The sequence below is a fragment of the Leptonotus elevatus genome, chromosome 9 (genome assembly GCF_054856555.1).
Source record: "Leptonotus elevatus isolate MCC_2025b chromosome 9, RoL_Lele_1.0, whole genome shotgun sequence".
Taxonomy (NCBI): Eukaryota; Metazoa; Chordata; class Actinopteri; order Syngnathiformes; family Syngnathidae; genus Leptonotus; species Leptonotus elevatus.
In genome coordinates, this window is record NC_141247.1 from 5,349,592 (window position 1) to 5,377,447 (window position 27,856).

At 43.8% G+C, this 27,856-nt stretch overlaps 1 protein-coding gene and 33 non-coding genes across 34 annotated transcripts in view; all 34 read left to right on the forward strand.

Moving 5' to 3' along the window:
- The window catches only part of ablim3 (actin binding LIM protein family, member 3), a 186,051-nt gene that overhangs the window by 41,279 nt on the left and 116,916 nt on the right, over positions 1-27,856 (forward strand). The gene's annotated exons all lie outside the window — the stretch shown is intronic.
- trnas-gcu (transfer RNA serine (anticodon GCU)) lies at positions 226-307 on the forward strand. The gene has a single exon. It is a non-coding gene; the product is annotated as a tRNA-Ser (tRNA).
- On the forward strand, positions 1,843-1,924 carry trnas-gcu (transfer RNA serine (anticodon GCU)). The gene has a single exon. It is a non-coding gene; the product is annotated as a tRNA-Ser (tRNA).
- Positions 3,463-3,544, forward strand: trnas-gcu (transfer RNA serine (anticodon GCU)). Its single transcript has one exon. It is a non-coding gene; the product is annotated as a tRNA-Ser (tRNA).
- Positions 4,273-4,354, forward strand: trnas-gcu (transfer RNA serine (anticodon GCU)). Its single transcript has one exon. It is a non-coding gene; the product is annotated as a tRNA-Ser (tRNA).
- On the forward strand, positions 5,083-5,164 carry trnas-gcu (transfer RNA serine (anticodon GCU)). Its single transcript has one exon. It is a non-coding gene; the product is annotated as a tRNA-Ser (tRNA).
- Positions 5,893-5,974, forward strand: trnas-gcu (transfer RNA serine (anticodon GCU)). The gene has a single exon. It is a non-coding gene; the product is annotated as a tRNA-Ser (tRNA).
- trnas-gcu (transfer RNA serine (anticodon GCU)) lies at positions 6,703-6,784 on the forward strand. Its single transcript has one exon. It is a non-coding gene; the product is annotated as a tRNA-Ser (tRNA).
- Positions 7,720-7,801, forward strand: trnas-gcu (transfer RNA serine (anticodon GCU)). Its single transcript has one exon. It is a non-coding gene; the product is annotated as a tRNA-Ser (tRNA).
- On the forward strand, positions 8,477-8,558 carry trnas-gcu (transfer RNA serine (anticodon GCU)). The gene has a single exon. It is a non-coding gene; the product is annotated as a tRNA-Ser (tRNA).
- Positions 9,494-9,575, forward strand: trnas-gcu (transfer RNA serine (anticodon GCU)). The gene has a single exon. It is a non-coding gene; the product is annotated as a tRNA-Ser (tRNA).
- trnas-gcu (transfer RNA serine (anticodon GCU)) lies at positions 10,304-10,385 on the forward strand. Its single transcript has one exon. It is a non-coding gene; the product is annotated as a tRNA-Ser (tRNA).
- On the forward strand, positions 11,111-11,192 carry trnas-gcu (transfer RNA serine (anticodon GCU)). Its single transcript has one exon. It is a non-coding gene; the product is annotated as a tRNA-Ser (tRNA).
- Positions 11,921-12,002, forward strand: trnas-gcu (transfer RNA serine (anticodon GCU)). Its single transcript has one exon. It is a non-coding gene; the product is annotated as a tRNA-Ser (tRNA).
- On the forward strand, positions 13,541-13,622 carry trnas-gcu (transfer RNA serine (anticodon GCU)). Its single transcript has one exon. It is a non-coding gene; the product is annotated as a tRNA-Ser (tRNA).
- Positions 14,351-14,432, forward strand: trnas-gcu (transfer RNA serine (anticodon GCU)). Its single transcript has one exon. It is a non-coding gene; the product is annotated as a tRNA-Ser (tRNA).
- On the forward strand, positions 15,368-15,449 carry trnas-gcu (transfer RNA serine (anticodon GCU)). Its single transcript has one exon. It is a non-coding gene; the product is annotated as a tRNA-Ser (tRNA).
- Positions 16,125-16,206, forward strand: trnas-gcu (transfer RNA serine (anticodon GCU)). Its single transcript has one exon. It is a non-coding gene; the product is annotated as a tRNA-Ser (tRNA).
- On the forward strand, positions 17,142-17,223 carry trnas-gcu (transfer RNA serine (anticodon GCU)). The gene has a single exon. It is a non-coding gene; the product is annotated as a tRNA-Ser (tRNA).
- Positions 17,952-18,033, forward strand: trnas-gcu (transfer RNA serine (anticodon GCU)). The gene has a single exon. It is a non-coding gene; the product is annotated as a tRNA-Ser (tRNA).
- trnas-gcu (transfer RNA serine (anticodon GCU)) lies at positions 18,759-18,840 on the forward strand. The gene has a single exon. It is a non-coding gene; the product is annotated as a tRNA-Ser (tRNA).
- On the forward strand, positions 19,569-19,650 carry trnas-gcu (transfer RNA serine (anticodon GCU)). Its single transcript has one exon. It is a non-coding gene; the product is annotated as a tRNA-Ser (tRNA).
- trnas-gcu (transfer RNA serine (anticodon GCU)) lies at positions 20,982-21,063 on the forward strand. Its single transcript has one exon. It is a non-coding gene; the product is annotated as a tRNA-Ser (tRNA).
- trnas-gcu (transfer RNA serine (anticodon GCU)) lies at positions 21,189-21,270 on the forward strand. Its single transcript has one exon. It is a non-coding gene; the product is annotated as a tRNA-Ser (tRNA).
- On the forward strand, positions 21,792-21,873 carry trnas-gcu (transfer RNA serine (anticodon GCU)). Its single transcript has one exon. It is a non-coding gene; the product is annotated as a tRNA-Ser (tRNA).
- Positions 21,999-22,080, forward strand: trnas-gcu (transfer RNA serine (anticodon GCU)). The gene has a single exon. It is a non-coding gene; the product is annotated as a tRNA-Ser (tRNA).
- Positions 22,602-22,683, forward strand: trnas-gcu (transfer RNA serine (anticodon GCU)). Its single transcript has one exon. It is a non-coding gene; the product is annotated as a tRNA-Ser (tRNA).
- Positions 22,809-22,890, forward strand: trnas-gcu (transfer RNA serine (anticodon GCU)). Its single transcript has one exon. It is a non-coding gene; the product is annotated as a tRNA-Ser (tRNA).
- On the forward strand, positions 23,412-23,493 carry trnas-gcu (transfer RNA serine (anticodon GCU)). The gene has a single exon. It is a non-coding gene; the product is annotated as a tRNA-Ser (tRNA).
- trnas-gcu (transfer RNA serine (anticodon GCU)) lies at positions 23,619-23,700 on the forward strand. The gene has a single exon. It is a non-coding gene; the product is annotated as a tRNA-Ser (tRNA).
- On the forward strand, positions 26,048-26,129 carry trnas-gcu (transfer RNA serine (anticodon GCU)). The gene has a single exon. It is a non-coding gene; the product is annotated as a tRNA-Ser (tRNA).
- trnas-gcu (transfer RNA serine (anticodon GCU)) lies at positions 26,858-26,939 on the forward strand. The gene has a single exon. It is a non-coding gene; the product is annotated as a tRNA-Ser (tRNA).
- Positions 27,461-27,542, forward strand: trnas-gcu (transfer RNA serine (anticodon GCU)). The gene has a single exon. It is a non-coding gene; the product is annotated as a tRNA-Ser (tRNA).
- On the forward strand, positions 27,668-27,749 carry trnas-gcu (transfer RNA serine (anticodon GCU)). Its single transcript has one exon. It is a non-coding gene; the product is annotated as a tRNA-Ser (tRNA).

Consider the following 27,856-nt stretch of genomic DNA (forward strand, 5'->3'; position numbering starts at 1 on the left):
GTTCATCAAGGATAACTAGATGAGGTGACCGAGTGGTTAAGGTGATGTACTGCTAATCCGTTGTGTTCTACATGCATGGGTTTGAATCCCATCCTCATCGTGGTTTAGTATTTTCCACACTGCTGCTTCTTTGAGAACACTTTTATCAGTGTCCCTCGGAGGATGTGGATGATGCTCAAGAGTTACGGGGCACTGGACTGTTTATCAAGGAGAAGCAGGTGAGCAGATGAGGTGACCGAGTGGTTAAGGTGATGGACTGCTAATCCATTGTGTTCTACACACATGGGTTCGAATCCCATCCTCATCGTGGTTTAGTATATTCCACAATAATTTGCTACTTTGAGAATGCTTTCAGCAGTGTCCCTCAGAGGGTGTGGTTGATGCTCAAGAAATACGTGACACTGGACTGCTCTTTGTCACCAGTTCTTCTATTAACCTGTTCTGGATTTTCTTAGTGCAGAAGAAACTCGATCATCCACCTGGACCTCAGTGTCACACTGTAATGTGCTTATGCAGCCAATTGGTAGCTGCATTCTAAATACAAACACCCGATTGGCTGTGCAACACATCGGATGTGAAGTGCTTCAAGTGCAAAACGACTCATTATTTTGCAGCAAAACAAGACCACGATTAGATTAAAGATCTTCAAATACTATGACTTTTGTGACATCCCTGATTATCAGTTGTTGTTGTATTCATCAGTGTCATCTGGCAGGTCAGATATAATTGGCGGCAGGCCAAATTCGGGCCCACAGATTGGACATTGCCGTCCCCTCAATAGAAAGTAAATTTATTTTAATGGACCATGTTCATCAAGGATAACTAGATGAGGTGACCGAGTGGTTAAGGTGATGTACTGCTAATCCGTTGTGTTCTACATGCATGGGTTCGAATCCCATCCTCATTGTGGTTTAGTATTTTCCACACTGCTGCTTCTTTGAGAACACTTTTATCAGTGTATCTCGGAGGATGTGGATGATGCTCAAGAGTTACGGGGCACTGGACTGTTTATCAAGGAGAAGCAGGTGAGCAGATGAGGTGACCGAGTGGTTAAGGTGATGGACTGCTAATCCATTGTGTTCTACACACATAGGTTCGAATCCCATCCTCATCGTGGTTTAGTATATTCCACAATAATTTGCTACTTTGAGAATGCTTTCAGCAGTGTCCCTCAGAGGGTGTGGTTGATGCTCAAGAAATACGTGACACTGGACTGCTCTTTGTCACCAGTTCTTCTATTAACCTGTTCTGGATTTTCTTAGTGCAGAAGAAACTCGATCATCCACCTGGACCTCAGTGTCACACTGTAATGTGCTTATGCAGCCAATTGGTAGCTGCATTCTAAATACAAACACCCGATTGGCTGTGCAACACAGATCTGGATGTGAAGTGCTTCAAGTGCAGAACGACTCATTATTTTGCAGCAAAACAAGACCACGATTAGATTAAAGATCTTCAAATACTATGACTTTTGTGACATCCCTGATTATCAGTTGTTGTTGTATTCATCAGTGTCATCTGGCAGGTCAGATATAATTGGCGGCAGGCCAAATTCGGGCCCACAGATTGGACATTGCCGTCCCCTCAATAGAAAGTAAATTTATTTTAATGGACCATGTTCATCAAGGATAACTAGATGAGGTGACCGAGTGGTTAAGGTGATGGACTGCTAATCCATTGTGTTCTACATGCATGGGTTTGAATCCCATCCTCATCGTGGTTTAGTATTTTCCACACTGCTGCTTCTTTGAGAACACTTTTATCAGTGTCCCTCGGAGGATGTGGACAATGTTTAAGAGTTACCGGGCACTGGACTGTTTATCAAGGAGAAGCAGGTGAGCAGATGAGGTGACCGAGTGGTTAAGGTGATGGACTGCTAATCCATTGTGTTCTACACGCATGGGTTCGAATCCCATCCTCATCGTGGTCTAGTATATTCCACAATAATTTGCTACTTTGAGAACGCTTTCAGCAGTGTCCCTCAGAGGGTGTGGTTGTTGCTCAAGAAATACGGGACACTGGACTGCTCTTTGTCACCAGTTCTTCTATTAACCTGTTCTGGATTTTCTTAGTGCAGAAGAAACTCGATCATCCACCTGGACCTCAGTGTCACACTGTAATGTGCTTATGCAGCCAATTGGTAGCTGCATTCTAAATACAAACACCCGATTGGCTGTGCAACACAGATCTGGATGTGAAGTGCTTCAAGTGCAAAACGACTCATTATTTTGCAGCAAAACAAGACCACGATTAGATTAAAGATCTTCCAATACTATGACTTTTGTGACATCCCTGATTATCAGTTGTTGTTGTATTCATCAGTGTCATCTGGCAGGTCAGATAAAATTGGCGGCAGGCCAAATTCGGGCCCACAGATTGAACATTGCCGTCACCTCAATAGAAAGTAAATTTATTTTAATGGACCATGTTCATCAAGGATAACTAGATGAGGTGACCGAGTGGTTAAGGTGATGGACTGCTAATCCATTGTGTTCTAAATGCATGGGTTCGAATCCCATCCTCATCGTGGTTTAGTATTTTCCACACTGCTGCTTCTTTGAGAACACTTTTATCAGTGTCCCTCGGAGGATGTGGATGATGCTCAAGAGTTACGGGGCACTGGACTGTTTATCAAGGAGAAGCAGGTGAGCAGATGAGGTGACCGAGTGGTTAAGGTGATGGACTGCTAATCCATTGTGTTCTACACACATGGGTTTGAATCCCATCCTCATCGTGGTCTAGTATATTCCACAATAATTTGCTACTTTGAGAACGCTTTCAGCAGTGTCCCTCAGAGGGTGTGGTTGATGCTCAAGAAATACGTGACACTGGACTGCTCTTTGTCACCAGTTCTTCTATTAACCTGTTCTGGATTTTCTTAGTGCAGAAGAAACTCGATCATCCACCTGGACCTCAGTGTCACACTGTAATGTGCTTATGCAGCCAATTGGTAGCTGCATTCTAAATACGAACACCCGATTGGCTGTGCAACACAGATCTGGATGTGAAGTGCTTCAAGTGCAGAACGACTCATTATGTTGCAGCAAAACGAGACCACGATTAGATTAAAGATCTTCAAATACTATGACTTTTGTGACATCCCTGATTATCAGTTGTTGTTGTATTCATCAGTGTCATCTGGCAGGTCAGATATAATTGGCGGCAGGCCAAATTCGGGCCCACAGATTGGACATTGCCGTCCCCTCAATAGAAAGTAAATTTATTTTAATGGACCATGTTCATCAAGGATAACTAGATGAGGTGACCGAGTGGTTAAGGTGATGGACTGCTAATCCATTGTGTTCTACATGCATGGGTTCGAATCCCATCCTCATCGTGGTTTAGTATTTTCCACACTGCTGCTTCTTTGAGAACACTTTTATCAGTGTCCCTCGGAGGATGTGGATGATGCTCAAGAGTTACGGGGCACTGGACTGTTTATCAAGGAGAAGCAGGTGAGCAGATGAGGTGACCGAGTGGTTAAGGTGATGGACTGCTAATCCATTGTGTTCTACACGCATGGGTTCGAATCCCATCCTCATCGTGGTCTAGTATATTCCACAATAATTTGCTACTTTGAGAACGCTTTCAGCAGTGTCCCTCAGAGGGTGTGGTTGTTGCTCAAGAAATACGGGACACTGGACTGCTCTTTGTCACCAGTTCTTCTATTAACCTGTTCTGGATTTTCTTAGTGCAGAAGAAACTCGATCATCCACCTGGACCTCAGTGTCACACTGTAATGTGCTTATGCAGCCAATTGGTAGCTGCATTCTAAATACAAACACCCGATTGGCTGTGCAACACAGATCTGGATGTGAAGTGCTTCAAATGCAAAACGACTCATTATTTTGCAGCAAAACAAGACCACGATTAGATTAAAGATCTTCAAATACTATGACTTTTGTGACATCCCTGATTATCAGTTGTTGTTGTATTCATCAGTGTCATCTGGCAGGTCAGATATAATTGGCGGCAGGCCAAATTCGGGCCCACAGATTGAACATTGCCGTCCCCTCAATAGAAAGTAAATTTATTTTAATGGCCCATGTTCATCAAGGACAACTAGATGAGGTGACCGAGTGGTTAAGGTGATGGACTGCTAATCCATTGTGTTCTACATGCATGGGTTCGAATCCCATCCTCATCGTGGTTTTGTATTTTCCACACTGCTGCTTCTTTGAGAACACTTTTATCAGTGTCCCTCGGAGGATGTGGATGATGCTCAAGAGTTACGGGGCACTGGACTGTTTATCAAGGAGAAGCAGGTGAGCAGATGAGGTGACCGAGTGGTTAAGGTGATGGACTGCTAATCCATTGTGTTCTACACGCATGGGTTCGAATCCCATCCTCATCGTGGTCTAGTATATTCCACAATAATTTGCTACTTTGAGAACGCTTTCAGCAGTGTCCCTCAGAGGGTGTGGTTGTTGCTCAAGAAATACGGGACACTGGACTGCTCTTTGTCACCAGTTATTCTATTAACCTGTTCTGGATTTTCTTAGTGCAGAAGAAACTCGATCATCCACCTGGACCTCAGTGTCACACTGTAATGTGCTTATGCAGCCAATTGGTAGCTGCATTCTAAATACAAACACCCGATTGGCTGTGCAACACAGATCTGGATGTGAAGTGCTTCAAGTGCAAAACGACTCATTATTTTGCAGCAAAACAAGACCACGATTAGATTAAAGATCTTCAAATACTATGACTTTTGTGACATCCCTGATTATCAGTTGTTGTTGTATTCATCAGTGTCATCTGGCAGGTCAGATATAATTGGCGGCAGGCCAAATTCGGGCCCACAGATTGAACATTGCCGTCACCTCAATAGAAAGTAAATTTATTTTAATGGACCATGTTCATCAAGGATAACTAGATGAGGTGACCGAGTGGTTAAGGTGATGGACTGCTAATCCATTGTGTTCTACATGCATGGGTTTGAATCCCATCCTCATCGTGGTTTAGTATTTTCCACACTGCTGCTTCTTTGAGAACACTTTTATCAGTGTCCCTCGGAGTATGTGGATGATGCTCAAGAGTTACGAGGCACTGGACATTTTATCAAGGAGAAGCAGGTGAGCAGATGAGGTGACCGAGTGGTTAAGGTGATGGACTGCTAATCCATTGTGTTCTACACACATGGGTTCGAATCCCATCCTCATCGTGGTCTAGTATATTCCACAATAATTTGCTACTTTGAGAACGCTTTCAGCAGTGTCCCTCAGAGGGTGTGGTTGATGCTCAAGAAATACGGGACACTGGACTGCTCTTTGTCACCAGTTCTTCTATTAACCTGTTCTGGATTTTCTTAGTGCAGAAGAAACTCGATCATCCACCTGGACCTCAGTGTCACACTGTAATGTGCTTATGCAGCCAATTGGTAGCTGCATTCTAAATACAAACACCCGATTGGCTGTGCAACACAGATCTGGATGTGAAGTGCTTCAAGTGCAGAACGACTCATTATTTTGCAGCAAAACAAGACCACGATTAGATTAAAGATCTTCAAATACTATGACTTTTGTGACATCCCTGATTATCATTTGTTGTTGTATTCATCAGTGTCATCTGGCAGGTCAGATATAATTGGCGGCAGGCCAAATTCGGGCCCACAGATTGAACATTGCCGTCCCCTCAATAGAAAGTAAATTTATTTTAATGGACCATGTTCATCAAGGATAACTAGATGAGGTGACCGAGTGGTTAAGGTGATGGACTGCTAATCCATTGTGTTCTACATGCATGGGTTCGAATCCCATCCTCATCGTGGTTTAGTATTTTCCACACTGCTGCTTCTTTGAGAACACTTTTATCAGTGTCCCTCGGAGCATGTGGATGATGCTCAAGAGTTACGGGGCACTGGACTGTTTATCAAGGAGAAGCAGGTGAGCAGATGAGGTGACCGAGTGGTTAAGGTGATGGACTGCTAATCCATTGTGTTCTACACGCATGGGTTCGAATCCCATCCTCATCGTGGTCTAGTATATTCCACAATAATTTGTTACTTTGAGAACGCTTTCAGCAGTGTCCCTCAGAGGGTGTGGTTGATGCTCAAGAAATACGGGACACTGGACTGCTCTTTGTCACCAGTTCTTCTATTAACCTGTTCTGGATTTTCTTAGTGCAGAAGAAACTCGATCATCCACCTGGACCTCAGTGTCACACTGTAATGTGCTTATGCAGCCAATTGGTAGCTGCATTCTAAATACAAACACCCGATTGGCTGTGCGACACAGATCTGGATGTGAAGTGCTTCAAGTGCAGAACGACTCATTATTTTGCAGCAAAACAAGACCACGATTAGATTAAAGATCTTCAAATACTATGACTTTTGTGACATCACTGATTATCAGTTGTTGTTGTATTCATCAGTGTCATCTGGCAGGTCAGATATAATTGGCGGCAGGCCAAATTCGGGCCCACAGATTGGACATTGCCGTCCCCTCAATAGAAAGTAAATTTATTTTAATGGACCATGTTCATCAAGGATAACTAGATTAGGTGACCGAGTGGTTAAGGTGATGGACTGCTAATCCATTGTGTTCTACATGCATGGGTTTGAATCCCATCCTCATCGTGGTTTAGTATTTTCCACACTGCTGCTTCTTTGAGAACACTTTTATCAGTGTCCCTCGGAGGATGTGGATGATGCTCAAGAGTTACGGGGCACTGGACTGTTTATCAAGGCGAAGCAGCTGAGCAGATGAGGTGACCGAGTGGTTAAGGTGATGGACTGCTAATCCATTGTGTTCTACACGCATGGGTTCGAATCCCATCCTCATCGTGGTCTAGTATATTCCACAATAATTTGCTACTTTGAGAACGCTTTCAGCAGTGTCCCTCAGAGGGTGTGGTTGTTGCTCAAGAAATACGGGACACTGGACTGCTCTTTGTCACCAGTTCTTCTATTAACCTGTTCTGGATTTTCTTAGTGCAGAAGAAACTCGATCATCCACCTGGACCTCAGTGTCACACTGTAATGTGCTTATGCAGCCAATTGGTAGCTGCATTCTAAATACAAACACCCGATTGGCTGTGCAACACAGATCTGGATGTGAAGTGCTTCAAGTGCAGAACGACTCATTATTTTGCAGCAAAACAAGACCACGATTAGATTAAAGATCTTCAAATACTATGACTTTTGTGACATCCCTGATTATCAGTTGTTGTTGTATTCATCAGTGTCATCTGGCAGGTCAGATATAATTGGCGGCAGGCCAAATTCGGGCCCACAGATTGGACATTGCCGTCCCCTCAATAGAAAGTAAATTAATTTTAATGGACCATGTTCATCAAGGATAACTAGATGAGGTGACCGAGTGGTTAAGGTGATGGACTGCTAATCCATTTTGTTCTACATGCATGGGTTTGAATCCCATCCTCATCGTGGTTTAGTATTTTCCACACTGCTGCTTCTTTGAGAACACTTTTATCAGTGTCCCTCGGAGGATGTGGACGATGTTTAAGAGTTACCGGGCACTGGACTGTTTATCAAGGAGAAGCAGGTGAGCAGATGAGGTGACCGAGTGGTTAAGGTGATGGACTGCTAATCCATTGTGTTCTACATGCATGGGTTCGAATCCCATCCTCATCGTGGTTTAGTATTTTCCACACTGCTGCTTCTTTGAGAACACTTTTATCAGTGTCCCTCGGAGGATGTGGATGATGCTCAAGAGTTACGGGGCACTGGACTGTTTATCAAGGAGAAGCAGGTGAGCAGATGAGGTGACCGAGTGGTTAAGGTGATGGACTGCTAATCCATTGTGTTCTACACGCATGGGTTCGAATCCCATCCTCATCGTGGTCTAGTATATTCCACAATAATTTGCTACTTTGAGAACGCTTTCAGCAGTGTCCCTCAGAGGGTGTGGTTGTTGCTCAAGAAATACGGGACACTGGACTGCTCTTTGTCACCAGTTCTTCTATTAACCTGTTCTGGATTTTCTTAGTGCAGAAGAAACTCGATCATCCACCTGGACCTCAGTGTCACACTGTAATGTGCTTATGCAGCCAATTGGTAGCTGCATTCTAAATACAAACACCCGATTGGCTGTGCAACACAGATCTGGATGTGAAGTGCTTCAAGTGCAAAACGACTCATTATTTTGCAGCAAAACAAGACCACGATTAGATTAAAGATCTTCAAATACTATGACTTTTGTGACATCCCTGATTATCAGTTGTTGTTGTATTCATCAGTGTCATCTGGCAGGTCAGATATAATTGGCGGCAGGCCAAATTCGGGCCCACAGATTGAACATTGCCGTCCCCTCAATAGAAAGTAAATTTATTTTAATGGACCATGTTCATCAAGGATAACTAGATGAGGTGACCGAGTGGTTAAGGTGATGGACTGCTAATCCATTGTGTTCTACATGCATGGGTTCGAATCCCATCCTCATCGTGGTTTAGTATTTTCCACACTGCTGCTTCTTTGAGAACACTTTTATCAGTGTCCCTCGGAGGCAGCTGAGCAGATGAGGTGACCGAGTGGTTAAGGTGATGGACTGCTAATCCATTGTGTTCTACACGCATGGGTTCGAATCCCATCCTCATCGTGGTCTAGTATATTCCACAATAATTTGCTACTTTGAGAACGCTTTCAGCAGTGTCCCTCAGAGGGTGTGGTTGTTGCTCAAGAAATACGGGACACTGGACTGCTCTTTGTCACCAGTTCTTCTATTAACCTGTTCTGGATTTTCTTAGTGCAGAAGAAACTCGATCATCCACCTGGACCTCAGTGTCACACTGTAATGTGCTTATGCAGCCAATTGGTAGCTGCATTCTAAATACAAACACCCGATTGGCTGTGCAACACAGATCTGGATGTGAAGTGCTTCAAGTGCAGAACGACTCATTATTTTGCAGCAAAACAAGACCACGATTAGATTAAAGATCTTCAAATACTATGACTTTTGTGACATCCCTGATTATCAGTTGTTGTTGTATTCATCAGTGTCATCTGGCAGGTCAGATATAATTGGCGGCAGGCCAAATTCGGGCCCACAGATTGGACATTGCCGTCCCCTCAATAGAAAGTAAATTAATTTTAATGGACCATGTTCATCAAGGATAACTAGATGAGGTGACCGAGTGGTTAAGGTGATGGACTGCTAATCCATTGTGTTCTACATGCATGGGTTTGAATCCCATCCTCATCGTGGTTTAGTATTTTCCACACTGCTGCTTCTTTGAGAACACTTTTATCAGTGTCCCTCGGAGGATGTGGACGATGTTTAAGAGTTACCGGGCACTGGACTGTTTATCAAGGAGAAGCAGGTGAGCAGATGAGGTGACCGAGTGGTTAAGGTGATGGACTGCTAATCCATTGTGTTCTACATGCATGGGTTCGAATCCCATCCTCATCGTGGTTTAGTATTTTCCACACTGCTGCTTCTTTGAGAACACTTTTATCAGTGTCCCTCGGAGGATGTGGATGATGCTCAAGAGTTACGGGGCACTGGACTGTTTATCAAGGAGAAGCAGGTGAGCAGATGAGGTGACCGAGTGGTTAAGGTGATGGACTGCTAATCCATTGTGTTCTACACGCATGGGTTCGAATCCCATCCTCATCGTGGTCTAGTATATTCCACAATAATTTGCTACTTTGAGAACGCTTTCAGCAGTGTCCCTCAGAGGGTGTGGTTGTTGCTCAAGAAATACGGGACACTGGACTGCTCTTTGTCACCAGTTCTTCTATTAACCTGTTCTGGATTTTCTTAGTGCAGAAGAAACTCGATCATCCACCTGGACCTCAGTGTCACACTGTAATGTGCTTATGCAGCCAATTGGTAGCTGCATTCTAAATACAAACACCCGATTGGCTGTGCAACACAGATCTGGATGTGAAGTGCTTCAAGTGCAAAACGACTCATTATTTTGCAGCAAAACAAGACCACGATTAGATTAAAGATCTTCAAATACTATGACTTTTGTGACATCCCTGATTATCAGTTGTTGTTGTATTCATCAGTGTCATCTGGCAGGTCAGATATAATTGGCGGCAGGCCAAATTCGGGCCCACAGATTGGACATTGCCGTCCCCTCAATAGAAAGTAAATTTATTTTAATGGACCATGTTCATCAAGGATAACTAGATGAGGTGACCGAGTGGTTAAGGTGATGTACTGCTAATCCGTTGTGTTCTACATGCATGGGTTTGAATCCCATCCTCATCGTGGTTTAGTATTTTCCACACTGCTGCTTCTTTGAGAACACTTTTATCAGTGTCCCTCGGAGGATGTGGATGATGCTCAAGAGTTACGGGGCACTGGACTGTTTATCAAGGAGAAGCAGGTGAGCAGATGAGGTGACCGAGTGGTTAAGGTGATGGACTGCTAATCCATTGTGTTCTACACACATGGGTTCGAATCCCATCCTCATCGTGGTTTAGTATATTCCACAATAATTTGCTACTTTGAGAATGCTTTCAGCAGTGTCCCTCAGAGGGTGTGGTTGATGCTCAAGAAATACGTGACACTGGACTGCTCTTTGTCACCAGTTCTTCTATTAACCTGTTCTGGATTTTCTTAGTGCAGAAGAAACTCGATCATCCACCTGGACCTCAGTGTCACACTGTAATGTGCTTATGCAGCCAATTGGTAGCTGCATTCTAAATACAAACACCCGATTGGCTGTGCAACACATCGGATGTGAAGTGCTTCAAGTGCAAAACGACTCATTATTTTGCAGCAAAACAAGACCACGATTAGATTAAAGATCTTCAAATACTATGACTTTTGTGACATCCCTGATTATCAGTTGTTGTTGTATTCATCAGTGTCATCTGGCAGGTCAGATATAATTGGCGGCAGGCCAAATTCGGGCCCACAGATTGGACATTGCCGTCCCCTCAATAGAAAGTAAATTTATTTTAATGGACCATGTTCATCAAGGATAACTAGATGAGGTGACCGAGTGGTTAAGGTGATGTACTGCTAATCCGTTGTGTTCTACATGCATGGGTTCGAATCCCATCCTCATCGTGGTTTAGTATTTTCCACACTGCTGCTTCTTTGAGAACACTTTTATCAGTGTATCTCGGAGGATGTGGATGATGCTCAAGAGTTACGGGGCACTGGACTGTTTATCAAGGAGAAGCAGGTGAGCAGATGAGGTGACCGAGTGGTTAAGGTGATGGACTGCTAATCCATTGTGTTCTACACACATGGGTTCGAATCCCATCCTCATCGTGGTTTAGTATATTCCACAATAATTTGCTACTTTGAGAATGCTTTCAGCAGTGTCCCTCAGAGGGTGTGGTTGATGCTCAAGAAATACGTGACACTGGACTGCTCTTTGTCACCAGTTCTTCTATTAACCTGTTCTGGATTTTCTTAGTGCAGAAGAAACTCGATCATCCACCTGGACCTCAGTGTCACACTGTAATGTGCTTATGCAGCCAATTGGTAGCTGCATTCTAAATACAAACACCCGATTGGCTGTGCAACACAGATCTGGATGTGAAGTGCTTCAAGTGCAGAACGACTCATTATTTTGCAGCAAAACAAGACCACGATTAGATTAAAGATCTTCAAATACTATGACTTTTGTGACATCCCTGATTATCAGTTGTTGTTGTATTCATCAGTGTCATCTGGCAGGTCAGATATAATTGGCGGCAGGCCAAATTCGGGCCCACAGATTGGACATTGCCGTCCCCTCAATAGAAAGTAAATTTATTTTAATGGACCATGTTCATCAAGGATAACTAGATGAGGTGACCGAGTGGTTAAGGTGATGGACTGCTAATCCATTGTGTTCTACATGCATGGGTTTGAATCCCATCCTCATCGTGGTTTAGTATTTTCCACACTGCTGCTTCTTTGAGAACACTTTTATCAGTGTCCCTCGGAGGATGTGGACAATGTTTAAGAGTTACCGGGCACTGGACTGTTTATCAAGGAGAAGCAGGTGAGCAGATGAGGTGACCGAGTGGTTAAGGTGATGGACTGCTAATCCATTGTGTTCTACACGCATGGGTTCGAATCCCATCCTCATCGTGGTCTAGTATATTCCACAATAATTTGCTACTTTGAGAACGCTTTCAGCAGTGTCCCTCAGAGGGTGTGGTTGTTGCTCAAGAAATACGGGACACTGGACTGCTCTTTGTCACCAGTTCTTCTATTAACCTGTTCTGGATTTTCTTAGTGCAGAAGAAACTCGATCATCCACCTGGACCTCAGTGTCACACTGTAATGTGCTTATGCAGCCAATTGGTAGCTGCATTCTAAATACAAACACCCGATTGGCTGTGCAACACAGATCTGGATGTGAAGTGCTTCAAGTGCAAAACGACTCATTATTTTGCAGCAAAACAAGACCACGATTAGATTAAAGATCTTCCAATACTATGACTTTTGTGACATCCCTGATTATCAGTTGTTGTTGTATTCATCAGTGTCATCTGGCAGGTCAGATAAAATTGGCGGCAGGCCAAATTCGGGCCCACAGATTGAACATTGCCGTCACCTCAATAGAAAGTAAATTTATTTTAATGGACCATGTTCATCAAGGATAACTAGATGAGGTGACCGAGTGGTTAAGGTGATGGACTGCTAATCCATTGTGTTCTAAATGCATGGGTTTGAATCCCATCCTCATCGTGGTTTAGTATTTTCCACACTGCTGCTTCTTTGAGAACACTTTTATCAGTGTCCCTCGGAGGATGTGGATGATGCTCAAGAGTTACGGGGCACTGGACTGTTTATCAAGGAGAAGCAGGTGAGCAGATGAGGTGACCGAGTGGTTAAGGTGATGGACTGCTAATCCATTGTGTTCTACACACATGGGTTTGAATCCCATCCTCATCGTGGTCTAGTATATTCCACAATAATTTGCTACTTTGAGAACGCTTTCAGCAGTGTCCCTCAGAGGGTGTGGTTGATGCTCAAGAAATACGGGACACTGGACTGCTCTTTGTCACCAGTTCTTCTATTAACCTGTTCTGGATTTTCTTAGTGCAGAAGAAACTCGATCATCCACCTGGACCTCAGTGTCACACTGTAATGTGCTTATGCAGCCAATTGGTAGCTGCATTCTAAATACAAACACCCGATTGGCTGTGCAACACAGATCTGGATGTGAAGTGCTTCAAGTGCAGAACGACTCATTATTTTGCAGCAAAACAAGACCACGATTAGATTAAAGATCTTCAAATACTATGACTTTTGTGACATCCCTGATTATCATTTGTTGTTGTATTCATCAGTGTCATCTGGCAGGTCAGATATAATTGGCGGCAGGCCAAATTCGGGCCCACAGATTGAACATTGCCGTCCCCTCAATAGAAAGTAAATTTATTTTAATGGACCATGTTCATCAAGGATAACTAGATGAGGTGACCGAGTGGTTAAGGTGATGGACTGCTAATCCATTGTGTTCTACATGCATGGGTTCGAATCCCATCCTCATCGTGGTTTAGTATTTTCCACACTGCTGCTTCTTTGAGAACACTTTTATCAGTGTCCCTCGGAGCATGTGGATGATGCTCAAGAGTTACGGGGCACTGGACTGTTTATCAAGGAGAAGCAGGTGAGCAGATGAGGTGACCGAGTGGTTAAGGTGATGGACTGCTAATCCATTGTGTTCTACACGCATGGGTTCGAATCCCATCCTCATCGTGGTCTAGTATATTCCACAATAATTTGTTACTTTGAGAACGCTTTCAGCAGTGTCCCTCAGAGGGTGTGGTTGATGCTCAAGAAATACGGGACACTGGACTGCTCTTTGTCACCAGTTCTTCTATTAACCTGTTCTGGATTTTCTTAGTGCAGAAGAAACTCGATCATCCACCTGGACCTCAGTGTCACACTGTAATGTGCTTATGCAGCCAATTGGTAGCTGCATTCTAAATACAAACACCCGATTGGCTGTGCGACACAGATCTGGATGTGAAGTGCTTCAAGTGCAGAACGACTCATTATTTTGCAGCAAAACAAGACCACGATTAGATTAAAGATCTTCAAATACTATGACTTTTGTGACATCACTGATTATCAGTTGTTGTTGTATTCATCAGTGTCATCTGGCAGGTCAGATATAATTGGCGGCAGGCCAAATTCGGGCCCACAGATTGGACATTGCCGTCCCCTCAATAGAAAGTAAATTTATTTTAATGGACCATGTTCATCAAGGATAACTAGATTAGGTGACCGAGTGGTTAAGGTGATGGACTGCTAATCCATTGTGTTCTACATGCATGGGTTTGAATCCCATCCTCATCGTGGTTTAGTATTTTCCACACTGCTGCTTCTTTGAGAACACTTTTATCAGTGTCCCTCGGAGGATGTGGATGATGCTCAAGAGTTACGGGGCACTGGACTGTTTATCAAGGCGAAGCAGCTGAGCAGATGAGGTGACCGAGTGGTTAAGGTGATGGACTGCTAATCCATTGTGTTCTACACGCATGGGTTCGAATCCCATCCTCATCGTGGTCTAGTATATTCCACAATAATTTGCTACTTTGAGAACGCTTTCAGCAGTGTCCCTCAGAGGGTGTGGTTGTTGCTCAAGAAATACGGGACACTGGACTGCTCTTTGTCACCAGTTCTTCTATTAACCTGTTCTGGATTTTCTTAGTGCAGAAGAAACTCGATCATCCACCTGGACCTCAGTGTCACACTGTAATGTGCTTATGCAGCCAATTGGTAGCTGCATTCTAAATACAAACACCCGATTGGCTGTGCAACACAGATCTGGATGTGAAGTGCTTCAAGTGCAGAACGACTCATTATTTTGCAGCAAAACAAGACCACGATTAGATTAAAGATCTTCAAATACTATGACTTTTGTGACATCCCTGATTATCAGTTGTTGTTGTATTCATCAGTGTCATCTGGCAGGTCAGATATAATTGGCGGCAGGCCAAATTCGGGCCCACAGATTGGACATTGCCGTCCCCTCAATAGAAAGTAAATTAATTTTAATGGACCATGTTCATCAAGGATAACTAGATGAGGTGACCGAGTGGTTAAGGTGATGGACTGCTAATCCATTTTGTTCTACATGCATGGGTTTGAATCCCATCCTCATCGTGGTTTAGTATTTTCCACACTGCTGCTTCTTTGAGAACACTTTTATCAGTGTCCCTCGGAGGATGTGGACGATGTTTAAGAGTTACCGGGCACTGGACTGTTTATCAAGGAGAAGCAGGTGAGCAGATGAGGTGACCGAGTGGTTAAGGTGATGGACTGCTAATCCATTGTGTTCTACATGCATGGGTTCGAATCCCATCCTCATCGTGGTTTAGTATTTTCCACACTGCTGCTTCTTTGAGAACACTTTTATCAGTGTCCCTCGGAGGATGTGGATGATGCTCAAGAGTTACGGGGCACTGGACTGTTTATCAAGGAGAAGCAGGTGAGCAGATGAGGTGACCGAGTGGTTAAGGTGATGGACTGCTAATCCATTGTGTTCTACACGCATGGGTTCGAATCCCATCCTCATCGTGGTCTAGTATATTCCACAATAATTTGCTACTTTGAGAACGCTTTCAGCAGTGTCCCTCAGAGGGTGTGGTTGTTGCTCAAGAAATACGGGACACTGGACTGCTCTTTGTCACCAGTTCTTCTATTAACCTGTTCTGGATTTTCTTAGTGCAGAAGAAACTCGATCATCCACCTGGACCTCAGTGTCACACTGTAATGTGCTTATGCAGCCAATTGGTAGCTGCATTCTAAATACAAACACCCGATTGGCTGTGCAACACAGATCTGGATGTGAAGTGCTTCAAGTGCAAAACGACTCATTATTTTGCAGCAAAACAAGACCACGATTAGATTAAAGATCTTCAAATACTATGACTTTTGTGACATCCCTGATTATCAGTTGTTGTTGTATTCATCAGTGTCATCTGGCAGGTCAGATATAATTGGCGGCAGGCCAAATTCGGGCCCACAGATTGAACATTGCCGTCCCCTCAATAGAAAGTAAATTTATTTTAATGGACCATGTTCATCAAGGATAACTAGATGAGGTGACCGAGTGGTTAAGGTGATGGACTGCTAATCCATTGTGTTCTACATGCATGGGTTCGAATCCCATCCTCATCGTGGTTTAGTATTTTCCACACTGCTGCTTCTTTGAGAACACTTTTATCAGTGTCCCTCGGAGGCAGCTGAGCAGATGAGGTGACCGAGTGGTTAAGGTGATGGACTGCTAATCCATTGTGTTCTACACGCATGGGTTCGAATCCCATCCTCATCGTGGTCTAGTATATTCCACAATAATTTGCTACTTTGAGAACGCTTTCAGCAGTGTCCCTCAGAGGGTGTGGTTGTTGCTCAAGAAATACGGGACACTGGACTGCTCTTTGTCACCAGTTCTTCTATTAACCTGTTCTGGATTTTCTTAGTGCAGAAGAAACTCGATCATCCACCTGGACCTCAGTGTCACACTGTAATGTGCTTATGCAGCCAATTGGTAGCTGCATTCTAAATACAAACACCCGATTGGCTGTGCAACACAGATCTGGATGTGAAGTGCTTCAAGTGCAGAACGACTCATTATTTTGCAGCAAAACAAGACCACGATTAGATTAAAGATCTTCAAATACTATGACTTTTGTGACATCCCTGATTATCAGTTGTTGTTGTATTCATCAGTGTCATCTGGCAGGTCAGATATAATTGGCGGCAGGCCAAATTCGGGCCCACAGATTGGACATTGCCGTCCCCTCAATAGAAAGTAAATTAATTTTAATGGACCATGTTCATCAAGGATAACTAGATGAGGTGACCGAGTGGTTAAGGTGATGGACTGCTAATCCATTGTGTTCTACATGCATGGGTTTGAATCCCATCCTCATCGTGGTTTAGTATTTTCCACACTGCTGCTTCTTTGAGAACACTTTTATCAGTGTCCCTCGGAGGATGTGGACGATGTTTAAGAGTTACCGGGCACTGGACTGTTTATCAAGGAGAAGCAGGTGAGCAGATGAGGTGACCGAGTGGTTAAGGTGATGGACTGCTAATCCATTGTGTTCTACATGCATGGGTTCGAATCCCATCCTCATCGTGGTTTAGTATTTTCCACACTGCTGCTTCTTTGAGAACACTTTTATCAGTGTCCCTCGGAGGATGTGGATGATGCTCAAGAGTTACGGGGCACTGGACTGTTTATCAAGGAGAAGCAGGTGAGCAGATGAGGTGACCGAGTGGTTAAGGTGATGGACTGCTAATCCATTGTGTTCTACACGCATGGGTTCGAATCCCATCCTCATCGTGGTCTAGTATATTCCACAATAATTTGCTACTTTGAGAACGCTTTCAGCAGTGTCCCTCAGAGGGTGTGGTTGTTGCTCAAGAAATACGGGACACTGGACTGCTCTTTGTCACCAGTTCTTCTATTAACCTGTTCTGGATTTTCTTAGTGCAGAAGAAACTCGATCATCCACCTGGACCTCAGTGTCACACTGTAATGTGCTTATGCAGCCAATTGGTAGCTGCATTCTAAATACAAACACCCGATTGGCTGTGCAACACAGATCTGGATGTGAAGTGCTTCAAGTGCAAAACGACTCATTATTTTGCAGCAAAACAAGACCACGATTAGATTAAAGATCTTCAAATACTATGACTTTTGTGACATCCCTGATTATCAGTTGTTGTTGTATTCATCAGTGTCATCTGGCAGGTCAGATATAATTGGCGGCAGGCCAAATTCGGGCCCACAGATTGGACATTGCCGTCCCCTCAATAGAAAGTAAATTTATTTTAATGGACCATGTTCATCAAGGATAACTAGATGAGGTGACCGAGTGGTTAAGGTGATGTACTGCTAATCCGTTGTGTTCTACATGCATGGGTTTGAATCCCATCCTCATCGTGGTTTAGTATTTTCCACACTGCTGCTTCTTTGAGAACACTTTTATCAGTGTCCCTCGGAGGATGTGGATGATGCTCAAGAGTTACGGGGCACTGGACTGTTTATCAAGGAGAAGCAGGTGAGCAGATGAGGTGACCGAGTGGTTAAGGTGATGGACTGCTAATCCATTGTGTTCTACACACATGGGTTCGAATCCCATCCTCATCGTGGTTTAGTATATTCCACAATAATTTGCTACTTTGAGAATGCTTTCAGCAGTGTCCCTCAGAGGGTGTGGTTGATGCTCAAGAAATACGTGACACTGGACTGCTCTTTGTCACCAGTTCTTCTATTAACCTGTTCTGGATTTTCTTAGTGCAGAAGAAACTCGATCATCCACCTGGACCTCAGTGTCACACTGTAATGTGCTTATGCAGCCAATTGGTAGCTGCATTCTAAATACAAACACCCGATTGGCTGTGCAACACATCGGATGTGAAGTGCTTCAAGTGCAAAACGACTCATTATTTTGCAGCAAAACAAGACCACGATTAGATTAAAGATCTTCAAATACTATGACTTTTGTGACATCCCTGATTATCAGTTGTTGTTGTATTCATCAGTGTCATCTGGCAGGTCAGATATAATTGGCGGCAGGCCAAATTCGGGCCCACAGATTGGACATTGCCGTCCCCTCAATAGAAAGTAAATTTATTTTAATGGACCATGTTCATCAAGGATAACTAGATGAGGTGACCGAGTGGTTAAGGTGATGTACTGCTAATCCGTTGTGTTCTACATGCATGGGTTCGAATCCCATCCTCATCGTGGTTTAGTATTTTCCACACTGCTGCTTCTTTGAGAACACTTTTATCAGTGTATCTCGGAGGATGTGGATGATGCTCAAGAGTTACGGGGCACTGGACTGTTTATCAAGGAGAAGCAGGTGAGCAGATGAGGTGACCGAGTGGTTAAGGTGATGGACTGCTAATCCATTGTGTTCTACACACATGGGTTCGAATCCCATCCTCATCGTGGTTTAGTATATTCCACAATAATTTGCTACTTTGAGAATGCTTTCAGCAGTGTCCCTCAGAGGGTGTGGTTGATGCTCAAGAAATACGTGACACTGGACTGCTCTTTGTCACCAGTTCTTCTATTAACCTGTTCTGGATTTTCTTAGTGCAGAAGAAACTCGATCATCCACCTGGACCTCAGTGTCACACTGTAATGTGCTTATGCAGCCAATTGGTAGCTGCATTCTAAATACAAACACCCGATTGGCTGTGCAACACAGATCTGGATGTGAAGTGCTTCAAGTGCAGAACGACTCATTATTTTGCAGCAAAACAAGACCACGATTAGATTAAAGATCTTCAAATACTATGACTTTTGTGACATCCCTGATTATCAGTTGTTGTTGTATTCATCAGTGTCATCTGGCAGGTCAGATATAATTGGCGGCAGGCCAAATTCGGGCCCACAGATTGGACATTGCCGTCCCCTCAATAGAAAGTAAATTTATTTTAATGGACCATGTTCATCAAGGATAACTAGATGAGGTGACCGAGTGGTTAAGGTGATGGACTGCTAATCCATTGTGTTCTACATGCATGGGTTTGAATCCCATCCTCATCGTGGTTTAGTATTTTCCACACTGCTGCTTCTTTGAGAACACTTTTATCAGTGTCCCTCGGAGGATGTGGACAATGTTTAAGAGTTACCGGGCACTGGACTGTTTATCAAGGAGAAGCAGGTGAGCAGATGAGGTGACCGAGTGGTTAAGGTGATGGACTGCTAATCCATTGTGTTCTACACGCATGGGTTCGAATCCCATCCTCATCGTGGTCTAGTATATTCCACAATAATTTGCTACTTTGAGAACGCTTTCAGCAGTGTCCCTCAGAGGGTGTGGTTGTTGCTCAAGAAATACGGGACACTGGACTGCTCTTTGTCACCAGTTCTTCTATTAACCTGTTCTGGATTTTCTTAGTGCAGAAGAAACTCGATCATCCACCTGGACCTCAGTGTCACACTGTAATGTGCTTATGCAGCCAATTGGTAGCTGCATTCTAAATACAAACACCCGATTGGCTGTGCAACACAGATCTGGATGTGAAGTGCTTCAAGTGCAAAACGACTCATTATTTTGCAGCAAAACAAGACCACGATTAGATTAAAGATCTTCCAATACTATGACTTTTGTGACATCCCTGATTATCAGTTGTTGTTGTATTCATCAGTGTCATCTGGCAGGTCAGATAAAATTGGCGGCAGGCCAAATTCGGGCCCACAGATTGAACATTGCCGTCACCTCAATAGAAAGTAAATTTATTTTAATGGACCATGTTCATCAAGGATAACTAGATGAGGTGACCGAGTGGTTAAGGTGATGGACTGCTAATCCATTGTGTTCTAAATGCATGGGTTTGAATCCCATCCTCATCGTGGTTTAGTATTTTCCACACTGCTGCTTCTTTGAGAACACTTTTATCAGTGTCCCTCGGAGGATGTGGATGATGCTCAAGAGTTACGGGGCACTGGACTGTTTATCAAGGAGAAGCAGGTGAGCAGATGAGGTGACCGAGTGGTTAAGGTGATGGACTGCTAATCCATTGTGTTCTACACACATGGGTTTGAATCCCATCCTCATCGTGGTCTAGTATATTCCACAATAATTTGCTACTTTGAGAACGCTTTCAGCAGTGTCCCTCAGAGGGTGTGGTTGATGCTCAAGAAATACGGGACACTGGACTGCTCTTTGTCACCAGTTCTTCTATTAACCTGTTCTGGATTTTCTTAGTGCAGAAGAAACTCGATCATCCACCTGGACCTCAGTGTCACACTGTAATGTGCTTATGCAGCCAATTGGTAGCTGCATTCTAAATACAAACACCCGATTGGCTGTGCAACACAGATCTGGATGTGAAGTGCTTCAAGTGCAGAACGACTCATTATGTTGCAGCAAAACGAGACCACGATTAGATTAAAGATCTTCAAATACTATGACTTTTGTGACATCCATGATTATCAGTTGTTGTTGTATTCATCAGTGTCATCTGGCAGGTCAGATATAATTGGCGGCAGGCCAAATTCGGGCCCACAGATTGGACATTGCCGTCCCCTCAATAGAAAGTAAATTTATTTTAATGGACCATGTTCATCAAGGATAACTAGATGAGGTGACCGAGTGGTTAAGGTGATGGACTGCTAATCCATTGTGTTCTACATGCATGGGTTCGAATCCCATCCTCATCGTGGTTTAGTATTTTCCACACTGCTGCTTCTTTGAGAACACTTTTATCAGTGTCCCTCGGAGGATGTGGATGATGCTCAAGAGTTACGGGGCACTGGACTGTTTATCAAGGAGAAGCAGGTGAGCAGATGAGGTGACCGAGTGGTTAAGGTGATGGACTGCTAATCCATTGTGTTCTACACGCATGGGTTCGAATCCCATCCTCATCGTGGTCTAGTATATTCCACAATAATTTGCTACTTTGAGAACGCTTTCAGCAGTGTCCCTCAGAGGGTGTGGTTGTTGCTCAAGAAATACGGGACACTGGACTGCTCTTTGTCACCAGTTCTTCTATTAACCTGTTCTGGATTTTCTTAGTGCAGAAGAAACTCGATCATCCACCTGGACCTCAGTGTCACACTGTAATGTGCTTATGCAGCCAATTGGTAGCTGCATTCTAAATACAAACACCCGATTGGCTGTGCAACACAGATCTGGATGTGAAGTGCTTCAAGTGCAAAACGACTCATTATTTTGCAGCAAAACAAGACCACGATTAGATTAAAGATCTTCAAATACTATGACTTTTGTGACATCCCTGATTATCAGTTGTTGTTGTATTCATCAGTGTCATCTGGCAGGTCAGATATAATTGGCGGCAGGCCAAATTCGGGCCCACAGATTGAACATTGCCGTCCCCTCAATAGAAAGTAAATTTATTTTAATGGCCCATGTTCATCAAGGACAACTAGATGAGGTGACCGAGTGGTTAAGGTGATGGACTGCTAATCCATTGTGTTCTACATGCATGGGTTCGAATCCCATCCTCATCGTGGTTTTGTATTTTCCACACTGCTGCTTCTTTGAGAACACTTTTATCAGTGTCCCTCGGAGGATGTGGATGATGCTCAAGAGTTACGGGGCACTGGACTGTTTATCAAGGAGAAGCAGGTGAGCAGATGAGGTGACCGAGTGGTTAAGGTGATGGACTGCTAATCCATTGTGTTCTACACGCATGGGTTCGAATCCCATCCTCATCGTGGTCTAGTATATTCCACAATAATTTGCTACTTTGAGAACGCTTTCAGCAGTGTCCCTCAGAGGGTGTGGTTGTTGCTCAAGAAATACGGGACACTGGACTGCTCTTTGTCACCAGTTATTCTATTAACCTGTTCTGGATTTTCTTAGTGCAGAAGAAACTCGATCATCCACCTGGACCTCAGTGTCACACTGTAATGTGCTTATGCAGCCAATTGGTAGCTGCATTCTAAATACAAACACCCGATTGGCTGTGCAACACAGATCTGGATGTGAAGTGCTTCAAGTGCAAAACGACTCATTATTTTGCAGCAAAACAAGACCACGATTAGATTAAAGATCTTCAAATACTATGACTTTTGTGACATCCCTGATTATCAGTTGTTGTTGTATTCATCAGTGTCATCTGGCAGGTCAGATATAATTGGCGGCAGGCCAAATTCGGGCCCACAGATTGAACATTGCCGTCACCTCAATAGAAAGTAAATTTATTTTAATGGACCATGTTCATCAAGGATAACTAGATGAGGTGACCGAGTGGTTAAGGTGATGGACTGCTAATCCATTGTGTTCTACATGCATGGGTTCGAATCCCATCCTCATCGTGGTTTAGTATTTTCCACACTGCTGCTTCTTTGAGAACACTTTTATCAGTGTCCCTCGGAGTATGTGGATGATGCTCAAGAGTTACGAGGCACTGGACATTTTATCAAGGAGAAGCAGGTGAGCAGATGAGGTGACCGAGTGGTTAAGGTGATGGACTGCTAATCCATTGTGTTCTACACACATGGGTTCGAATCCCATCCTCATCGTGGTCTAGTATATTCCACAATAATTTGCTACTTTGAGAACGCTTTCAGCAGTGTCCCTCAGAGGGTGTGGTTGATGCTCAAGAAATACGGGACACTGGACTGCTCTTTGTCACCAGTTCTTCTATTAACCTGTTCTGGATTTTCTTAGTGCAGAAGAAACTCGATCATCCACCTGGACCTCAGTGTCACACTGTAATGTGCTTATGCAGCCAATTGGTAGCTGCATTCTAAATACAAACACCCGATTGGCTGTGCAACACAGATCTGGATGTGAAGTGCTTCAAGTGCAGAACGACTCATTATTTTGCAGCAAAACAAGACCACGATTAGATTAAAGATCTTCAAATACTATGACTTTTGTGACATCCCTGATTATCATTTGTTGTTGTATTCATCAGTGTCATCTGGCAGGTCAGATATAATTGGCGGCAGGCCAAATTCGGGCCCACAGATTGAACATTGCCGTCCCCTCAATAGAAAGTAAATTTATTTTAATGGACCATGTTCATCAAGGATAACTAGATGAGGTGACCGAGTGGTTAAGGTGATGGACTGCTAATCCATTGTGTTCTACATGCATGGGTTCGAATCCCATCCTCATCGTGGTTTAGTATTTTCCACACTGCTGCTTCTTTGAGAACACTTTTATCAGTGTCCCTCGGAGCATGTGGATGATGCTCAAGAGTTACGGGGCACTGGACTGTTTATCAAGGAGAAGCAGGTGAGCAGATGAGGTGACCGAGTGGTTAAGGTGATGGACTGCTAATCCATTGTGTTCTACACGCATGGGTTCGAATCCCATCCTCATCGTGGTCTAGTATATTCCACAATAATTTGTTACTTTGAGAACGCTTTCAGCAGTGTCCCTCAGAGGGTGTGGTTGATGCTCAAGAAATACGGGACACTGGACTGCTCTTTGTCACCAGTTCTTCTATTAACCTGTTCTGGATTTTCTTAGTGCAGAAGAAACTCGATCATCCACCTGGACCTCAGTGTCACACTGTAATGTGCTTATGCAGCCAATTGGTAGCTGCATTCTAAATACAAACACCCGATTGGCTGTGCGACACAGATCTGGATGTGAAGTGCTTCAAGTGCAGAACGACTCATTATTTTGCAGCAAAACAAGACCACGATTAGATTAAAGATCTTCAAATACTATGACTTTTGTGACATCACTGATTATCAGTTGTTGTTGTATTCATCAGTGTCATCTGGCAGGTCAGATATAATTGGCGGCAGGCCAAATTCGGGCCCACAGATTGGACATTGCCGTCCCCTCAATAGAAAGTAAATTTATTTTAATGGACCATGTTCATCAAGGATAACTAGATTAGGTGACCGAGTGGTTAAGGTGATGGACTGCTAATCCATTGTGTTCTACATGCATGGGTTTGAATCCCATCCTCATCGTGGTTTAGTATTTTCCACACTGCTGCTTCTTTGAGAACACTTTTATCAGTGTCCCTCGGAGGATGTGGATGATGCTCAAGAGTTACGGGGCACTGGACTGTTTATCAAGGAGAAGCAGCTGAGCAGATGAGGTGACCGAGTGGTTAAGGTGATGAACTGCTAATCCATTGTGTTCTACACGCATGGGTTCGAATCCCATCCTCATCGTGGTCTAGTATATTCCACAATAATTTGCTACTTTGAGAACGCTTTCAGCAGTGTCCCTCAGAGGGTGTGGTTGTTGCTCAAGAAATACGGGACACTGGACTGCTCTTTGTCACCAGTTCTTCTATTAACCTGTTCTGGATTTTCTTAGTGCAGAAGAAACTCGATCATCCACCTGGACCTCAGTGTCACACTGTAATGTGCTTATGCAGCCAATTGGTAGCTGCATTCTAAATACAAACACCCGATTGGCTGTGCAACACAGATCTGGATGTGAAGTGCTTCAAGTGCAAAACGACTCATTATTTTGCAGCAAAACAAGACCACGATTAGATTAAAGATCTTCAAATACTATGACTTTTGTGACATCCCTGATTATCATTTGTTGTTGTATTCATCAGTGTCATCTGGCAGGTCAAATATAATTGGCGGCAGGCCAAATTCGGGCCCACAGATTGGACATTGCCGTCCCCTCAATAGAAAGTAAATTTATTTTAATGGACCATGTTCATCAAGGATAACTAGATGAGGTGACCGAGTGGTTAAGGTGATGGACTGCTAATCCATTGTGTTCTACATGCATGGGTTTGAATCCCATCCTCATCGTGGTTTAGTATTTTCCACACTGCTGCTTCTTTGAGAACACTTTTATCAGTGTCCCTCGGAGGATGTGGATGATGCTCAAGAGTTACGGGGCACTGGACTGTTTATCAAGGAGAAGCAGGTGAGCAGATGAGGTGACCGAGTGGTTAAGATGATGGACTGCTAATCCATTGTGTTCTACATGCATGGGTTCGAATCCCATCCTCATCGTGGTCTAGTATATTCCTCAATAATTTGTTACTTTGAGAATGCTTTCAGCAGTGTCCCTCAGAGGGTGTGGTTGATGCTCAAGAAATACGGGACACTGGACTGCTCTTTGTCACCAGTTCTTCTATTAACCTGTTCTGGATTTTCTTAGTGCAGAAGAACCTCGATCATCCACCTGGACCTCAGTGTCACACTGTAATGTGCTTATGCAGCCAATTGGTAGCTGCATTCTAAATACAAACACCCGATTGGCTGTGCAACACAGATCTGGATGTGAAGTGCTTCAAGTGCAGAACGACTCATTATTTTGCAGCAAAACGAGACCACGATTAGATTAAAGATCTTCAAATACTATGACTTTTGTGACATCCCTGATTATCAGTTGTTGTTGTATTCATCAGTGTCATCTGGCAGGTCAGATATAATTGGCGGCAGGCCAAATTTGGGCCCACAGATTGGACATTGCCGTCCCCTCAATAGAAAGTAAATTTATTTTAATGGACCATGTTCATCAAGGATAACTAGATGAGGTGACCGAGTGGTTAAGGTGATGGACTGCTAATCCATTGTGTTCTACATGCATGGGTTTGAATCCCATCCTCATCGTGGTTTAGTATTTTCACACTGCTGCTACTTTGAGAACACTTTTATCAGTGTCCCTCGGAGGATGTGGACGATGCTCAAGAGTTACCGGGCACTGGACTGTTTATCAAGGAGAAGCAGGTGAGCAGATGAGGTGACCGAGTGGTTAAGGTGATGGACTGCTAATCCATTGTGTTCTACACGCATGGGTTCGAATCCCATCCTCATCGTGGTCTAGTATATTCCACAATAATTTGTTACTTTGAGAACGCTTTCAGCAGTGTCCCTCAGAGGGTGTGGTTGATGCTCAAGAAATACGGGACACTGGACTGCTCTTTGTCACCAGTTCTTCTATTAACCTGTTCTGGATTTTCTTAGTGCAGAAGAAACTCGATCATCCACCTGGACCTCAGTGTCACACTGTAATGTGCTTATGCAGCCAATTGGTAGCTGCATTCTAAATACAAACACCCGATTGGCTGTGCAACACAGATCTGGATGTGAAGTGCTTCAAGTGCAGAACGACTCATTATTTTGCAGCAAAACAAGACCACGATTAGATTAAAGATCTTCAAATACTATGACTTTTGTGACATCCCTGATTATCATTTGTTGTTGTATTCATCAGTGTCATCTGGCAGGTCAGATATAATTGGCGGCAGGCCAAATTCGGGCCCACAGATTGGACATTGCCGTCCCCTCAATAGAAAGTAAATTTATTTTAATGGACCATGTTCATCAAGGATAACTAGATGAGGTGACCGAGTGGTTAAGGTGATGGACTGCTAATCCATTGTGTTCTACATGCATGGGTTTGAATCCCATCCTCATCGTGGTTTAGTATTTTCCACACTGCTGCTTCTTTGAGAACACTTTTATCAGTGTCCCTCGGAGGATGTGGACGATGCTCAAGAGTTACCGGGCACTGGACTGTTTATCAAGGAGAAGCAGGTGAGCAGATGAGGTGACCGAGTGGTTAAGGTGATGGACTGCTAATCCATTGTGTTCTACACGCATGGGTTCGAATCCCATCCTCATCGTGGTCTAGTATATTCCACAATAATTTGCTACTTTGAGAACGCTTTCAGCAGTGTCCCTCAGAGGGTGTGGTTGATGCTCAAGAAATACGGGACACTGGACTGCTCTTTGTCACCAGTTCTTCTATTAACCTGTTCTGGATTTTCTTAGTGCAGAAGAAACTCGATCATCCACCTGGACCTCAGTGTCACACTGTAATGTGCTTATGCAGCCAATTGGTAGCTGCATTCTAAATCCAAACACCCGATTGGCTGTGCAACACAGATCTGGATGTGAAGTGCTTCAAGTGCAGAACGACTCATTATTTTGCAGCAAAACAAGACCACGATTAGATTAAAGATCTTCAAATACTATGACTTTTGTGACATCCCTGATTATCAGTTGTTGTTGTATTCATCAGTGTCATCTGGCAGGTCAGATATAATTGGCGGCAGGCCAAATTCGGGCCCACAGATTGGACATTGCCGTCCCCTCAATAGAAAGTAAATTTATTTTAATGGACCATGTTCATCAAGGATAACTAGATGAGGTGACCGAGTGGTTAAGGTGATGGACTGCTAATCCATTGTGTTCTACATGCATGGGTTCGAATCCCATCCTCATCGTGGTTTAGTATTTTCCACACTGCTGCTTCTTTGAGAACACTTTTATCAGTGTCCCTCGGAGGATGTGGATGATGCTCAAGAGTTACGGGGCACTGGACTGTTTATCAAGGAGAAGCAGGTGAGCAGATGAGGTGACCGAGTGGTTAAGGTGATGGACTGCTAATCCATTGTGTTCTACACGCATGGGTTCGAATCCCATCCTCATCGTGGTCTAGTATATTCCGCAATAATTTGCTACTTTGAGAACGCTTTCAGCAGTGTCCCTCAGAGGGTGTGGTTGTTGATCAAGAAATACGGGACACTGGACTGCTCTT